Source organism: Gorilla gorilla, chromosome 5 (assembly GCF_029281585.2).
Source record: "Gorilla gorilla gorilla isolate KB3781 chromosome 5, NHGRI_mGorGor1-v2.1_pri, whole genome shotgun sequence".
Lineage (NCBI taxonomy): Eukaryota > Metazoa > Chordata > Mammalia > Primates > Hominidae > Gorilla > Gorilla gorilla.
In genome coordinates this window covers 92,246,696-92,261,805 of record NC_073229.2, presented here as the reverse complement: position 1 = coordinate 92,261,805, position 15,110 = coordinate 92,246,696, and the positions used below count along the sequence as shown (strand labels likewise).

Below are 15,110 nucleotides of genomic sequence, written 5' to 3'. Positions count from 1 at the left end.
TGCTTTTTTTTTCTTCTCATGCCAGATGCTTGTTTCTGCTCCTCCTGCCCTTGAACATGAGACTCCAGGTTCTCTGGACTTTGAACTCTTGGACTTGTGTCAGGGGCTTCCCCAAGGTATCTCAAGCGTTTGGCTGCAGACTGAAGGTTGCTCTGCCACCTTTCCTGCTTTTAAGTCATTCAGATTTAGACTGAGCCATTACCAGTTTCTCTCTTTTAAAAAAGAGATGGCTTATTGTGGGGCTCTGCCTTGTAATTTAGTGAGTCAGTTTTCTCAATACACACCCTTGTGAAGCAGAATCATTGTCTGCGGTAAATACCCGAGGTTCGTTGTCTCACGCCAAGGGAATCAAGGATGCAGACTCACACGAGTAGTAAGTTTAGGAGTGGAGGTTTATTAGGCAAAAGAAAGAGAAAGGAGAACAGCTCTCTCTCCTGTGAGAGAGAGTGGTACCCTCACAGGAATTCCAGCCCACAGCAGAGTGAACCGGATTTTATAGACAGGCTTGACGAGGTGGTGGCTGATTTACATAGGGCCCAAAGATTGGTTGGACCAGGTGTGACATTTACAACGTGCGTGAGGAAACTGGCTGCCCCCATCCTAATCTTATTATGTAAATGGGGTCTTTGTTTGGCTGTTGCCATGTTGCCTGCTCCTTACTGTACACGTGGCTGGCAAAGAGTAGGGATGATGGAGCCACCATGTTGGACATGCCTATCCCCAGTTATTGGCCCAGCTGCCAGCATTCATCTGTGCAAGTTTCTAGCTTGCCTATGTCTGCAGCTTGATTTTGTAGGCTGCTCTTTGTTAGAAAATAAATGATTTGGGGGCTATTTTTATTAAAAGGAAAACCTTACCAAGGACTTCCTTACCCTCACTATCTGCCTTAATAATTTCTTCTTAACAACTATATAATTTCATATATACACATATGATATTGGTTCTGTTCTTCTGGATAACCCTGAGTAATACAGAATTTGGCCCCAGAAGTTGTTTTAGAGAAGCAGAATTTTAAGGATGGATTTCCTTAGTTCATTTTGGGGTTTCTTGAGAGGGCTTTCTAATCTGATTAGACTTACCAATGCTAAGGACTCTATTTGTAATAGTACCAAGAGCACTGATAGTCCTTGGTGTGCATTGTTTAAAGAGTTGTGCAAAATAAATGCATTTGATACTTCTAATTCACCACTCCTGAGCCACAGGTTTAGTCACTCTATACATAATACCTTTGAACATTTGTGGAGAACCAATAACTATAATGAAGTTCATTGGTTGCTCCTAAGCTTGCTGGACAAAGTGATGAAATAAAAGGATGAGCTCAGGGATATATCTCCCAGCTATAAAAGCATATGTTTAGCCTCAAAGCTTCTAAGGGTGCCCTGGTGAGACTCTTATTTTTTTGGAGACAAAGGGCTGAAATTGCTGAAATTCAGACACAAGCATGAGTGGCTGACCTAAAACAATAGGTGCATACTCAGCCTTGCCATATGTCCACTGTTTAAAGTGGCGGCTTTGATTGGGAAAAAAATGGGTCCCTGTAACTTGGAATAGTTATGTGTGGGAGGACCCTGATGAAGCTGGGGACACTAAGCTTCTAAATTCTGATGAGCTTTTTTGTTTTTTTTTCCAGAGGAAATGGCCTCCCCCCTATTCCCCCTGTGGTGGCAACTTTCCTCTGCCTCATACAGGCTGCTATCAGCCTTTTTACCTTTGTCTGACGAGATTAACTGCATTGCATGAGCGAAGAACAATAGCCTCCCCTGAGGCAGCTGCTAGGCAACACAATGCTGATTCTCTTCAGGACCCACTCCCACCACCCCTGTAACTAGACTCAAGTTCCAGCAGCCCCGTGGTGGTGAGGTACAGTGTGACCGATGAGAAGGTGTGCTACACTCCAAATGAATGATCTGAGTTTTCTAATTTATATAAGCAGAAACCTACAGAATAGTTATGGAAATGGATATTAAGGGGCTGAGAGAATGGTGGTAGAAACATAAAATTGGATCAGGCTGAATTTATTGATATGGGCCCACTAACCAGAGATTCTGCATTTGAAGTTGCCGTTTGGGGAGTTAAACAAGGTTCTAATAGTTTATTTGCTTGGTTAGCTGAAAATTGATCAAAACATTGCCCACTTTGAGTGAACTGGACATGCCTAATCTCCCTTGGTTTAATGTAGAGGAAAAGGTCCAAAGACTTAGAGAGATTGGAATGTTAGAGTGGATTTGTCACTTTAGACCTACTGCCCTAACTGGGAGGATCCTGAAGACATACACTTCACCAATACCTTGCAAAATAAATTTGTGAGGGGAGAACCAGAATTTTTGACATTTGTGACGTTTTCTCTGTATGTCAGATCTTACAGTGGGAACCACAGTGACTTAACTGGAAAACTTAAATGCAATGGAAATAATTGGATCCCTAGGTAGCAGGGGCCAAGTGGTGTCACTCTACTACCAAAGGCAAGGGGGGCATATTTATGATAATGAACAGCAGAGGCAAAGCAACAGTCAGAATAGTCTGACTCATATAGAGCTCTGGCATTGGCTAATTAATCATGGCCTTCCTAGAAGGAAAATTGATGGGAAGCCTACTGTATTTTTATCTGAGTTGTGTAAGCAGAAAACTTTCAGGTCAAGTGGACTGAAGTCTAATTTGAATGATAAAAACAGAATCACAGCCATTCTATCAATTTCCAGGCTTGAGCAGTTTACAGACCCAGAACACTTTCAGTGAAGGTAAGGACAGGTCTTCTTGAGAAGGACCCCACTACACTACCACAAATTTATACTGTTAATCATTCTCCCATCCTTCCCCAAAAAGACTTCCATCCTTTTACCAGGGTCACTATACACTGGAGGAAAGGGGAATAAGAAGACCTTTCAAGTACTACTGGCCACTGGCTCTGAACTGACATTGATTTCAGGAGACTGAAAATATTATTGTGGGTTATGGGAGTAACCCACAATTAGGGACTTATGGAAGTCAGGTAACTAATGGAATTTTAGCTCAGGTCTGACTTATAGTGGCTCCAGTAGATCCATGGACACATCCTGTGGGCATTTCCCCAATGCCAAAATACATAATTGGAATAGACATACTTAGCAGCTGGCGGAATCCCCACATTGGTTCTCTGACATGAAGGGTTAGGGTTACTGTGGTGGGAAAGACCAAAAGGAAGCCATTAGAGCTGCCTCTACCTGGAAAAATAGTAAATCAAAAACAATATTGCATTCCTGAAGGGATTGCATATATTAGTGCCACTACCAAGGACTTCAAAGATGCAGGGGTAGTAATCCCCACTACATCCCTGTTCAAATCTCCTATTTGGCCTGTGCAGAAGACAGATGGATCTTTGAGAATAGCAAGGATTTCTGGTAAGTTTAACCAAGTGGTGACTCAAATTGCAGTTGCTGTACCAGATGTGGCTTCATTGCTTGAGCCAATTAACATATTTCCTGGTACCTGATATGCAGTTATTGATTTGGCAAATGACTTTCTCTCCATCCCTGTCCCTAAGTCCCACAAGAAGCAACTTGCCTTTAGTTGACAAGGCCAGCAATATACCTTCACAGTCCTCCCTCAGGGGTATATCAACTCTCCACCCATATGTCATAAGTTTGTTCACTGAGATCTTGATCGCTTTTCCCTTCTACAAGATATTACACTAGTCCATTACACTGATGACATCATGGACCCAATGGACCCAGTGAGTGAGAAGCAGAAACTACTCTGAACTTATTGGTGTGACATTTCAATGTCAAGGGATGGAAAACAAATTTGGCTAAAATTTAGGGGACTTCAAGCTCAGTAAAACTTCTAAGGGTTCAATGGTGTGGGGCCTGTTGAGATATTCCTTCTATGGCAAAAAATAAGTTGTTGGATTTGGCCCCTCCTAAAATCATGATAAAACAGAATGCCTAGTGTGCCTATTTGTATTTTGGAGGCACCACATTCTTCATTTAGGTGCGTTACTCTGGCCCATTTTTTGAGAAGTCTGATAGTTTTGAGTGGGGCCTAAAATAGGAGAAGGCTCAGCAACAGGTCCAGGCTGCTGTGCAAGCAGCTCTGCCACTTGAGCCATATGACCCAGCAGATCCAATAGTGTTTGAGATGTCAGTGACAGATAACAATGCTGTTGGGAGCCTTTGACAGGCCCCTATAGGTGAATCACAGAAGTGGCCTCTAGAATTTTGTAGTAAGGCTCTACCATCTTCTGCAGATAACTACTCTCCTTTAGAGAGATAGCTCTTGGCCTGCTACTGGGCCTTAGTAGAAATTGATGTTTGACCACGGATTATTAAATTGTCATTTGACCTAAATTGCCTATAATGACCTGGGTGCTTTCTGATCCATCTAGCCATAAAGTTGGGTGTACAAAGCAGCATTCAACAATCAAATGGAAGTAGAATATATTTAATTGGGCTTGAGCAGGTCCTGAAGGCACAAGCAAGCTACATGAGGAAGTGGTTAAAATGCCCATGGTCTTCACTCCTGCCACTCTGCCTTCTCTCTCCCAGCTTGCACCTTTGGCCTCATGGGGAGTTTCCTATGATTAGTTGATAGAAGAAAAGACTAGAACCTGACTTACAGATGGTTCTGCATGATATGCAGACACCACCTGAAAGTAAACAGCTGTAGCACTACAACCCCTTTCAGGGATGTCCCTGAAGGACAGTGGTGAAGGGAAATTTTCCCAGTTAACAAAACTTTGAGCACTGCACCTGGTTGTGCACTTTAGTTGAAGTAGAAATGGCCTAATGTGTGACAGTATACTGATTCATGGGCGGTAGCCAATGGTTTGGCTGGATGATCAGGGACTTAGAAAGAATGTAATTGGAAAATTAGGGACAAAGACATTTGGGGCAAAGGTATATGTATGGACCTGTCTGAGTAGTCAAAAACCGTGAAGATGTCTCATGTGAATGCTCACCAAAGAGCAACTTCAGAAGAGGAGGATTTTAATAATCAAATGGATAAAATGGCCCATTCTGTTGCCACCACTCAGCTTCTTTCTCCAGCCACCTCTGCCATCACCCAATGGGCTCCTAAATAAAGTGGCCATGGTGGCAGGGATGGAGGTTATGTGTGGACTCAGTACCATGGACTTTTACTTACAAAGGCTGACCTTTCTAATGCCACCACTGGACACCACTGGACACCACTGGGTGTCCAACCCACCTACATCAGAGACCAATACTGAGCACTTGATATGGGACCATTTTTCAGGGTGGTCAACCACCTACGTGGTGGCAGCTTTGTTACACTGGAACTCTTTCATTATAGAAGAGGCAGTTGTTTGTCCTTACTGGAATAGACATTTACTTAGAATATAATTTTGCCTTTCCTGCATACAATACTTCCACCAATACTATCATCAGTGGACTCACAGAATCCCTCAGTCACTGCAATGACATTCCACATGGCATTACCTCTGACCAAGGAACTCATTTCACAGACAAAGAAGTGTGGCAGTTGGCTCATGCTTATGGCATTCACTGGTCTTATCATCTCCTCATTATTCTGAAGCAGCTGGCTTGAAAGAATGGTGTAATGGTCTTTTGAAGTCACAATTACAATGCCAACCAAGTGACAATACTTTGCAGGGTTGGGGCAGAGTTCTCCAGAAGGTTATGTATGTTCTGAATCAGCATCTGTTATATGGTACTGTTTCTCCCATAGCCAGAATTCAGGAGTCCAAGAATCAAGGGCTGGAAGTGGAAGTGGCATCACTCACCATTACTCCAAGTTGACCTGCTAGCAAAATGTTTGCTTCCTGTTCCTGCAACATTATGTTCTGCTGGCCTAGAGGTCTTAGTTCCAGGAGACACAACAATGATTTCATTGAACTGTAAGTTAAGATTGCCATGTGACCACTTTGGGCTCCTCTTATCTTTAAGTCAACAGGCTATTAAGGGAGTTACAGTGTTGGCTGGGGTGATTGACCCAAACTATCAAGAAGAAATCAGACTACCACTCTGCAATGGAGGTAAGGAAGAGAATGTCTGGAATACAAGAGAACCCTTAGGTTATCTGTTAGTATTACCATACCCTGTGATTCAGGTCAACGGGAAACTACGACAACCCAATCCAGTCAGGACTACAAATGACTCAGAGCCCCCAGGAATGAAAGTCTGGGTTACTCCACCAGATAAAAAGCCACAACCAGCCAAAGTGCTTGCTGAAGGCAAAGGAAATAAAAAATGAGAAACAGAAGAAGGTAGTTATCAGTATCCGCTGTCACCATGTGACCAGTTACAGAAACGGGGACTATAATTGTCATCAGTATTTCCTCCTTATTTTGTTAAGAATATGTTTGTGCATATATATACCTCAACTAAGAAAATATTTTTATTTTATTTCTTTTTGTATTTCTTTATCATGTAACATAAGACTTACTGACTTCATATCGGCATTTAAATGTTGGTAATTTTATGTAACAGCATTCAAGTTAAGAATTGGTGCATTTTTAATTACATAAAGGATAGTTGTATTATGTTAGGCACAAATATGACCTTATTATTATTTTCATTTGAAGAGTAAGTATGATTTAAGGAGATCTGTATGGATGCCAAGTTGACAAGGGGTGGACTTGTGATGGTTAATGTTAGCTGTCAACTTGATTGGATTGAGGATTGTTTAGATGGCTGGTAAAGCATTGTTTCTGGGTGTGCCTGTGAGTGTGTTGCCAGAGGAGATTGATATTTGCGTTGGTGTCCTGGGAGAGGAAGATACATCTTCAATGTAGTTGGGCACAATTTGCACAATTTGGTGCAGATAAAACAAGGCAGGCTGAAAAAGGTAGAATAACTTTGCTTGCTGGATCTTCTGAATTTTTTTCTTCTTTTCGTGGTGAATGGTTGCTTCTGCTCCTTCTTCCCTTGGACATCAGACTCCAGGTTCTCTGGACTTTGGACTCCAGGACTTGCACCTGTGGCTTCCCCAGGGCTTTTGAGCCTTCGGCCACAGCCTGAAGGCTGCACTGTTAGCTTTCTTAGTTTTAAGGCTTTTGGACTTGAACTGAGCCATTACTGTCCTCTCTGTTTCCCAGCTTGCAGATGGCCTGTAGTGAGACTTTGCCTTGTAATTTAGTAAGCTAATTCTCCCTAATAAACTCCCTTATGTATATACATGTATCCTATTTGTTCTGTCTCTCTGTAAAACCCTAATACAGATCTAATAGATATTTACAGAACATTTTATCCAACAGCTACAGAATACACAATCTTCTCCTCTTCACAAGGATTATCCTCAAGGATAGGCCATACGTTAGGTCACAAAATAAGTCTTAAAACATTTACAAAAATTGAAATAATACCAAGCATGTTCTTTGACCACAATGAAATAAAACTACAAATTAATAACAAGAGGAATTTTGGAAGTCATACAAATACATGAAAATTAAGGCCGGGCGCAGTGGCTCACGCCTGTAATCCCAGCACTTTGGGAGGCCAAGGCGGGCGGATCACGAGGTCAGGAGATGGAGACCATCCTGGCTAACACGGTGAAACCCCGTCTCTACTAAAAATACAAAAAAAAAAAAAAAAATTAGCCGGGCGTGGTGGCAGGTGCCTGTAGTCCCAGCTACTGGGGAGGCTGAAGCATGAGAATGGCGTGAACCCAGGAGGCGGAACTTTCAGTGAGCCGAGATCGCACTACTGCACTCCATCCTGGGAAACAGAGTGAGACTCCGTCTCAAAAAAAAAAAATAAGAAAATTAAACGACATACTCTTGAATGACCAATGGGTCAATGAAGAAAAAAATAAATAAAAAGTTTATTAAAACAAATGAAAATGGAAACACAATATATCAAAACCTATGGGATACAGAAAAAGCTGTACTCAGAGGGAAATAAATAAATATAAGTGCCTACATAAAAAAAACCCTCAAATAAACAATCTAACAATGTACTTTAAAGAACTAAAAAAGCAAGAGCAAAACAAACCCAAAATTGGTAGAAGGAAAGTAATAATAAATATCAGAGCAGAAATAAATGAAACTGAAATAAAGAATACAAAGATCAATGAGACAAAAAATGGTTTTTTGAAATAAAACAAAACTGGCAAAACTTTAGCCAGACTAAGAAAAAAACAAAGATCTGAATAAATGAAATCAGAAATAAAAAAGGAGACATTGCAACTGATACTACGGAAATTCAAAGGATTATTCATGGCTACTATGAGCAACCATATGCCAATAAATTAGATAATCTAGAAGAAACTGACAAATTCCTGGGTACATACAACCTACCCAGATTGAACCATGAAAAAATACAAAACCTGCACAGACCAATAATGAGTAACAAAATCTGAGCCATAATAAAAAGTATCCTAGTAAAGAAAAGCCCAGTATCTGATGGCTTCCCTGCTAATTTATACTAAGCATATAAAGAAGAGCTAGTATCAATCATATTCAAACCATTCTGAAAAACAGAGGTGAAGAAAATCTTTCCAAATTCATTCTATGTGGCCAGTACTGCTCTGATAAAAAAAAAAAACAGACAAAGATACATCAACAAACAAGCAAACAAACAGAAAACTGCAGGGCAAAATCACTGATAGTTATTCATGCAAAAATTCTCAACAAAACACTAGCAAACTAAATTCAACAATATATTGAAAAAATCATTCCTCATGACCAGGTGAGATTTATCCCTGGGATACAAGGATGATAAACATACACAACCAGTCAATGTGATAAACCCCATACAAACAGAATGGTGGACAAAAACCCTCTGATAATTTCAATTGATTCTGAAAAAGAATTTGATAAAAATTCAACATCACTATATGATAAAAACCCTCAGAAGCCTGGGTATAGAAAGAACACCTATCAACATAACAAAAGTCCTATTTTTCAGACCCACAGCTGGTACCACAGAGAATGAGGAAAAACTGAAAGCCTTTCCTGTAAGATCTACTATATGATAAGGATACACACTGTCACCACTGTTATACAACACTATGTTGGAAATTTTAACTAGGACAATCAGACAAGAGAAAGAAATGGAAGCCATTCAAATTGGAAAAGAAGAAGTCAAATTACCTTTGTTTGCAGATGATATATTCTTATATTTTGAAAAACCTAAAAACTGTACCAATAAACTATAACAACTGAAAACAAATTCAGTAAAGTTGCAGAATACAGCATCAACATATGAAATTAGTAGCATTTCTACATGCCAACAGTGAACAATGTGAAAAAGAAATTTTAAAATGTCCCTCTTATAATACCTAAACATGAAATTAAATACCGAGGAATTAAATTGACAAAATAAGTGAAAAACCTCTATAATGAAAACTATAAAACACTGATAAAACAAATGGAAGAGGAACAAAAATAAAAATAAAGACATATCTCATGTTAATGAATTAAAAGAATCAATACTGTTAAAATGTCCATACTACCTAAAGCAATCTACAGAGTCAATGCAATCCATATCAAAGTACCAATGACGTCTTTGCAGAAACAGAAAAAGCAACTCTAAAATTTATATGAAACTACAAAAGATCCAGAATGGCCACAGCTATTCTAAGCAAAAAGAACAAAACCAGAGGAATCACATTACCCGACTTCAAATCATACTATAAGGATAATGTAATCAAAACAGCGTGGTCCTGACATAAAAACAAACACATAGACCAATGAAATAGAATAGAGAACACAGAAACACATCCACACACTGACAGGGTACTCATTTTTGACAAAGATGCCAAGATCACACACTGGAGAATAAGTACTTTTAATAAATGATGCTGGGAAAACTGAACATCCATGTGTAGAAAAATGAAACTAGACCACTGTCTCCTGCCATTTACAAAAGACAAACCAAAATGGATTAAACAGTTAAATACTAGACCTCGAGCTATGAAACTACTACAAGAAAACACCAGGGAAACTCTCCAGGACATTGGCCTGGGCAAAGATTTCCTGAGTAATACCCCACGAGCACAGGCAACCAAAGCAAACACGGACAAATGGGATCACATTAAGCAAGAAAGATTCTGCACAACAAAGCAAACATTCAACAAAGAGAAGAGGCAACCCAAAGAATCGGAGAAAATATTTGCAAACTACCCATCTGATGAGAGATTAATAACTATAACACATAAGGAGTGCAAACAATTCTATTGAAAAAATCTAATATTCTGATCAAAAATGGGCAAAAATTTGAATACACATTTCTCATAAGAAGACATACAAAGGGCAAACAGGCATATGAAAAGGTGCTCAACACCACTGATCATCAGAGAAATTTAAATAAAAACTATAATGAGATATCATCTTACCTCGTTTAAAATGGCTTATATCCAAAAGACAGGCAATAACAGATGTTGGTGAGGATGTGGTGAAAAGAGAATCCTTGTACGATATTGGTGGGAATGTAAATTAATACGACCACTGTGGAGAACAGTTTGGAGATACCTCAAACAACTAAAAATATAGCTACAATATGGTCCAGCAATCTCACCCCTGAATATATATCCAAAACAAAATAAATCAGTATATCAAAGAGATATCTGCACTCCCACGTTTGTGTCAGCATCATTCATAATACGCAAGATTTAGAAGCAAGCTACGTGTCCCTCGACAGATGAATGGGTAAAGAAAATATGATACATATAGATACTGAAGTACTATCAGCCACAAAATAATGAGATGCTGTCATTTTCAACAACGTTGATGTAATTGAAGATTATTATGTTAAGAGAAATAAGCCTGACACAGAAAGGCAAGCATCACATGCTCTCACTTATTTGTGGGATTTACAAATCAAAATAACTGAACTTATGGTGATAGTGAGTCGAAGGATGGTGACCACAAGCTGGCAAGGGTAGTGGGGGTGTGGGGATGTTTAATAGGTACTATATACATAGGTAGAAAGAGTGAATAAGACCTAGTGTTTGATAGCACAACAGGGTGACTATAGTCAATAATAACTTAATTGTACATTTTGAAATAATTTAGAGAGTGTAATTGGATTGTTTGTAATACAAAAGATAAATGCCTGAGGGGATAAATATCCCACTTTCCATGATGTGATGATTATGTATTGCACACTTGTGTGAAACCATCTCATGTACACCATAAATATATACACCTACTATGTTTTCACATAAATTAAAAATAAAAATTTAATACGTGAAAATACTTTTTAAAATTTTAGTATTATAATCCACCAGTTATTTTGATTTTGTCTTGATGAGGAAATAGATCAGATTAGACAGTAGGGAAATTTGGGTATCTCAATGATACACATTTTATAAATATCATTTTTGTCAGATTCTCTAAAGCTCATATTTATCTTACGTTATAAATTTATATTACTTGCTAACATACATAAGGCTATAAATTCTAAATCCACCTTCAATACTACTTGTAGCTTTACTATACCAAGGTTATGTGTAAGAATGTAATTAATTAGAAACTATCAGTGTTACTATAGAGCTTTCAATCTATTCTCTGGGTGCATGTCTAGCTATACAACAAACTACATTCTGTAAGGGCAATGCAAAGGTTCAAAAATGTGTGGTAATTCAAATAATAGAGATAGATAGAGATCCACTTTAGATTAGTAAAATGAGACATAATAAAATTATAGCAAGAGAAAAATGTGCAGAGTAGGTGACTTCAAACACCCACCCCTCCACATCAACATTTAAAAAAAAGGTAGAAACAGTCAGAACCAACATTATCAAAACTCTGAAAACAGTCAAATATTTACACCCAAGCAAATGCTACATCAAGGAAAAGCTGGCTTAAAAATGATTGGAAAGTCTGGGCGCGGTGGCTCACGCCTGCAATCGCAGCTCTTTGGGAGGCCGAGGCAGGTGAATCCCTAGGTCAGGAGATTGAGACCATCCTGGCTAACACGGTGAAACCCCGTCTCTACTAAATACACAAAAAATTAGCTGGGGGTGGTGGCGGGCGCCTGTAGTGCCAGCTACTTGGGAAGCTGAGGCAGGAGAATGGCATGAACCCGGGAGGCGGAGCTTGCAGTGAGCCGAGATGATGCCACTGCACTCCTGCCTAGGCAACAGAGTGAGACTCTGTCTCAAAAAAAAAATGGGATAAAAAAAAAAAAAAGATAGGAAAGCTCTGTGGCATTTTTACATCATCTTGTATTAATGGTTTCACAGATCATCAGTTTAGCTGCCCATGTTCTGGGTGTGGGACCCTGGTCTGAGGTTCTGGAGAGAGTATAGCAAACTGTTCACAATTTATTATGTTTGTCTTTTCTAACCTGTTAAGAAACTACCTGAAATTCTAATGCAAGATACTTTTCTCTGTTTCACCTAGTATGAACACCCTTAGGGTAGAAAAGCAGTAGTTATTTCATAAAAACATTGTAAGGTTAATAAAAAACTTGCAATGATCAGGAGCAGAAGATTATAGTTGAGTTATATAACAGACCACGTAAAGCTTGGAAGGCAAAGCTGTGTAGTTTCTTTGGAATATCAGGGCATTCAAAAGCACCTGTGTATACTAGTGATTTTAAAATTCTGTACCTCTATTGGGACAGGATGTATTGCCAGAAAATAAAAAAAAATTTTAAAAAAACTAAGTTTTTATAATTAGCTAATCTCTATGTTCAATGCAAGCAGGAAATGAAACATAAAGCATAAGTATAAATCATTTGGACAGGTGCTAAGAGTATCTCAGCACAGAGCCAATTGTCAAAAACTGGGAGAGGTATGTATTATTTTGTTTTGTTGTTTTACCTCCTGGTATTTAAAAAAATCTTTATCAAGAAAGTAGTTGAACACAAGCTAAAGAAATCAAGACTTCAGTAGAAACTTCAAAAACCACATAAACGTGGATTACAATCTTTACAAAAATAGTTTGGAGAAGTCACTAAATAGACAACTGCACACTACAGCAATAAAGCATAGCAAATTCTAGGGGACAGGAAGAATCATTTGTCTTTAATATGTTCAAAGACCTAAATAAAACCAATGCACAGGAAGTAAAAGAAAGAATAAAACAACATATTCACAAACTAAGAATACCAATAAGGAGAAATAAATTTAAAAAGGAAAAAAATAAAAGTTCTGTAGTTGAACATACTAACATTAAAGTGAAAATTTTACTCTAGAGATTCTACAGCATGTTACAACAAGCAGAAGGAAGAATAAATGTACTTCAGGATAACATAACCGAAATAATTCAGCCTGAAGAACAGAAAGTAAAACAGAATGAAGAAAAGTGAACAGAGACTAAGGGACCAGTGAGGTGCCTTCAAATTGAACGATATACTCATATGGGAGGTCCAGAAGAAAAAGAGACTGAGAAAAGGGTGAAAAAAAATTTTTGACTAAATAATGACCAAAAAAAACTTCAGAAACTTGATAATAGACAAAAATTTACACATCAAAGAAGCTCAACAGCCTCCAAGCCTCATGAACTCAAAGAGATCCACCTTGAAATACATTATAGATCAAACAAAGGACAAAAACAGAAAATCGTGAAAGCAACAAAAGAAAAGTGCTCGTCAGTTACAAGAAATTCTTGAAATAATTTATAGCTGACTTCTCATAAAAAACCATGGAGGACAGAAGGAAGTAGGATGACATATTTAAAGTAATAAGGTAAAAATACTAACAACAAAGAATTCTATATCTGGTCAAAATAAAGTTGAGTTTAAGATACTTGCACATAGACAAAATGTGACAGAGACTGTTTTATTAATGGATGTGCTCTACAAGAAATGTTTAAGGAAGTCATTTGGTCATTTGAGCCAGTAGCAGCTTTGCAACTTGCTGGACAGAGCTCTGAGGGACAAATGAAAGCCTCTCTGCCACTGTCTCTGCAACAGGTCTGCTCTTGCTACCCCTGGACTAACAAAGGAGCAAAGACGCTAAGTGCCTTATCCATACCTCCAAAAAAACTGCAGTCGACCCAAGGAGAGGAGACCAGTCCATCTCCCATATGTCCCACCACCCACCCATTCATCGCCAGATAGGGAACCGCTGTCTTGGGCCCACAGTGCAGACCCTCCATCCTAAGATGATTGCACTGAGAAATTGATGATGTGCATGTCTCTGGGGTGGAGCCCTCAGGAGACAAGCAAAAACCCTTGGCTACAATCATTACTGGATTTCCTTCTTCTGCCGTCCCCATGTTTAGAAAGAAATATAAACTGGGAGATCACCCCAGAACTCCAGTGGGCAGCCCAGGAGTTACAATCTACAGCCAACACCCAAAGGGGAGAAACACCCACACTTTCAGGACATTGAGAGGAAACATTGCTGCAACTGTGAAAAAGCATAGGGGAGCCACACAACTGAGCACGAGTCTACCAACTGACCAATATGCCCAAGTGCAAATTACTGGATCACACCCCAAAGCTTCAAAACCAAAAAAACCTCACTAACATACCCCCCTCTGAAACCAAAAACAAGAAGTTAGCTTCAAATAAAGACCCTGCACAATGCATCAGCCCTGTGAAAACATTCAGTAGTCTATTGACTGTACTCAGTCTGCACTGCGGTTAAAGAAACACCCACATGCAGAGATGTGACTCAATTCAAGAACTCCAGTAACTTAAATGGCCAGAGTGTTGTACATCCTCCAAATGACTGCATCAGTTCTCCATCAAGAGTTCTGAGCCAGGCTGAGCTGGCTGAAATGACAGAAATAGAATTCAGAATAGGGATGTTTTCATCAACAACTTTGTTACCGGGACTTATGTTTTAATTAAAGTAACTAAATAAATATTTATTTATTTTTATCTAGTATATATTAGACATTTTAATTAAAATAACTAAATAAATATTTATTTATTTTGTATATAATGTTTATTATATATTAATATATTATATATAATTATTTATTATTTATATAATATTTATTCACACATAGGTAGAATAATAGTTATAAAAACTCTTACTGTAAGCTCAATGCATGCAAAGTATATTCTAGGCAGGTGGAGTATTAGTTTAATTTCAGAATCAGATGCCATGAAATGAAATCCCTAAGGAAAAAAACAGGACACAGGAATTGACTGAGTCAGCCTAAATAATTATGTGAAAGAAACTAATTCATTGGTTCATCTGATTTTGATGTAACACTCAGGCAAAGTTGGAGATGTCTATTCAATATATCTAAA

General features: G+C 38.6%; 1 long non-coding RNA gene across 1 annotated transcript in view; it reads right to left on the bottom strand.

Annotated features, from left to right (window-relative positions):
* Nucleotides 1–15,110, bottom strand: part of LOC129534095 (uncharacterized) — a 110,123-nt gene that overhangs the window by 67,039 nt on the left and 27,974 nt on the right. The gene's annotated exons all lie outside the window — the stretch shown is intronic.